The sequence below is a fragment of the Austrofundulus limnaeus genome, unplaced genomic scaffold, assembly GCF_001266775.1.
Source record: "Austrofundulus limnaeus strain Quisiro unplaced genomic scaffold, Austrofundulus_limnaeus-1.0 Scaffold31, whole genome shotgun sequence".
Taxonomy (NCBI): domain Eukaryota; kingdom Metazoa; phylum Chordata; class Actinopteri; order Cyprinodontiformes; family Rivulidae; genus Austrofundulus; species Austrofundulus limnaeus.
This window is the reverse complement of record NW_013952433.1, coordinates 2,165,985-2,168,984: the sequence shown is the minus strand read 5'-3', so window position 1 is coordinate 2,168,984 and position 3,000 is coordinate 2,165,985. Positions and strand designations below refer to the sequence as shown.

Below are 3,000 nucleotides of genomic sequence, written 5' to 3'. Positions count from 1 at the left end.
ATAAACATAGTGGTATATTTAGCACAAAAAGTAAAAAATAAAATAAAATAAAAAAAAAACACTTGTGTTTGACCAGTCATTTATTTGTTGTAGCAATGATTCTTGGTAATAAATGTTATACAGTTGGAAATCCTGTTTATTTTCTCAAAAACAGTATTAAATTCAGACTGCTTATTCTGCTTGTTGGAGACTCTTGTTTTGAGCTCTTGGTGCCCCAGGTGCTGATGATCAGGTTCCTGATTGATGCCTGATTGTCAGCACCTGTGATCCACCAGTAACAATCCCAAATCTCCACAGTCTGATGACAACGCTTACCCCCACTGACAGAGTTAATCAGAAAATACCTCCTGAATTTGGGAGTAAAAAGAGTGGAAATGACCTAACTGCAGTCCTGAACTCAACCCCTCTGCGCACCTGTGTTTGACTGACTTATGAAAAATGATGTTTAAAAAAATGATGTTTTGCTGCTGTGGTTTTTATACCAGACAGGGTTGCCAGTTAGGAAATAAATTATTGTACAGTCCCTTTAAAAATGATTGCATATCGACCCAAACCTGACTGTAAGATGAGGTGTGTTGTGATTTGTAAACATATGCAGAGAAAGAGATCATGGCTTTACAATAAATGGTAATTATTACATATCTGGCAACACTGATGTCAGGTTATGTTTGGCTTTCACTGATAGGTTATGTCTTGAGCAAAAACAAAATAGAGCAAATAAAAAAACATTTTTAATAAATTTAGGGGAACGTTATTGCAAAGAAAGTATTTTATTTTACTTAAAAAAAATTTTAAGCATTTGCTTTACTCCCTTTCGGATGTGTTACGTTATATTTACTCTTTTTTGTTGAACTATTTGGATTGGTTGGACTTTGTTTTGGCTCATTCATTTAATTATTTTAGCATCACACAAGAGTAAATGTCTGGATAAGTTGTTTGGAGCGGTCAGAGAAGATTTAACAAGTTTTTCATGGAGTTTTTCCTCATCCAGGAAGCCATTTATTAACYTGTATAACCAGGCATTGCATGCAGCTTAAAGCTTGGAACACCACACTCTCCAGTTCTTCAATTACAGAATGTAAGTCCACTTTATTTTATTTTATTATTATTATTATTATTATTATTATTATTATTATTATTATTATTATTATTATTATTATTATTATTATTATGGATCTCTAAGGAATAAAAGTAAAAAAAATAGGACCATCACAGGTTTTTATAATCCAGTCACAAAGATGCATTCTGGAAGCAGGATTGTTGTAAATAATAATGTGGATTAAAGCTCATTATTATGTTTGGTCTCCTAATTGGAAACACCTTGCGTCAGCAGGAAAACTACACAGCCCTCCTTGTCCTACTTAAGTGAAGTTGAGATCCTTTCATCTTTGACCACAGGGGGGCAGTGTAGCGCGCACACTGAGTGATTCTGCCCTCAAACAAAAGGCTTCACATTGGCTTTGAATAATTTGACAGGGTATGCATAAATAATACGAACAGCTGCAAAGTGTAAGAATAGCTATAAAAATAAATCACTAGAAGAAGATGGCTAATTTGGTGGTTTTTATTCGCGCTCCCTCCCCAAACATAATCACGTTTTGTTTATTCCCTTCAGTTAATTCCCTTTTTGTTGGGCTCTTCTACCTTTTTATTAAAGAATAAAACCTTTTCAACGAGTTTCAAAAACAGCAATATATAAGAAATATGAAAGATACGCTTTGCCTTATAATCTTAAAACGCTGATTATAATAAATAAACATGTTAAATTCTAAAGGGAAGTAAAGCTGCACAAGTTTCAGTCTCTGTTGTTGGATGATGGATCACTGAAGCAGCCTACCAAAGACACGGTGAGCCCAAACCACGTCCTCCCGCCTCCCCGGATCCATTTCCGGACTTTTAATTGGACGCCGGGCTTGTCATTCCTCCGTCCTCCCCAGGTTAGGTTGCTCTGTACGTTTAAGATGCTCAATTGATGGGCGTACTGAGCTGTGTACTGAAGGAGAGACCCCTCTTTTTTTTAATTCTTTTTTAATGTGACAAAATAAAACCATTTTGTTTCCTGCGTTTGACCGGTTTCTGTGCGACAAACCGCCTGGAGATAAGCTGTTTTTTTCCTCCTCTGCGCTGCTTAACGAGCGGGTTTGACGGTGAGAATGTGGACATAAAAAAGGGTAAAAAAAAAAAAAGAGCTCATGACAACACAAGGCAGAGCGTCGCGGCTAGCAGCACATTTCAGTGTTGATTAGTTTCATCCTGGTGTTTTGTTTGTTTTTGTTGCCTCGGACGCATGGCGGACACTTTGAGGGGAATCGCACCTGCCGCGATGAGGGGAGGAGACATGCACCTCGCGCTCCCCGGACCTCAGATCGGACAGTCGGACCTGAGGGGACCTGCCGCCACGGAGCTCCTAACAGTTTGAATCCGGTCGTGGGGTGGTGTTTACCCGGGCGAGTGGAAGAGGATGACCGCTCCTCCTCTCCGTGGACTCGGATAAAAACGGCGCTCCGTCTGAAAGTCGTTTTCTCTCTTTCCTCTCAGCTGGAACAAAGGATGGAGCGCAGAGCAGGGCTGTGACCGCATCCCTCACCAGGTGAAATGTTTCACCGGAACGGGCTCTTTGGTTCACTCGTTTAATTTGGGGGGAGGAGGTGGGGAGGAGGAGGAGGAGGATGTGGGGGAAGGAAGCACACCCATTAACAGAACGCTTTCTATCTCCATCATGTCTCCTTCTCGCTCCTGCGCGGCCGGCGGGAGATGATCCTTGAGCAGCGGATGAAATAATCGGCGTCGCGGTGTCAGCAGGGGGCTTGAGCCGCAGGGGGGATTTGTGTAGATTATCGCTCGAGTGCAATTTGCCCCCCCCTCCCGGTCACACTCTTAAAACTTAGCGGCTTTGGAGGCTGCAGCCTTTTCCCTGCTTCCTGTAAACTCCCAGCTGCCTGTGTATAAACAGCAGGAAGCAGGAGGAGAATAATAAAATAAATAAATAACATCAGTAAT

General features: G+C 41.0%; 1 long non-coding RNA gene across 1 annotated transcript in view; it reads right to left on the bottom strand.

Moving 5' to 3' along the window:
- LOC106515657 (uncharacterized) overlaps positions 1 to 2,994 on the bottom strand; it is an 11,752-nt gene extending 8,758 nt beyond the window's left edge. Inside the window, exon 1 of the long non-coding RNA XR_001310027.1 lies at positions 1,838 to 2,994. This is a non-coding gene — a long non-coding RNA (uncharacterized LOC106515657). The remainder of the gene's footprint in view (positions 1 to 1,837) is intronic.
- Between the last annotated feature and the right edge of the window lie 6 nt (positions 2,995 to 3,000).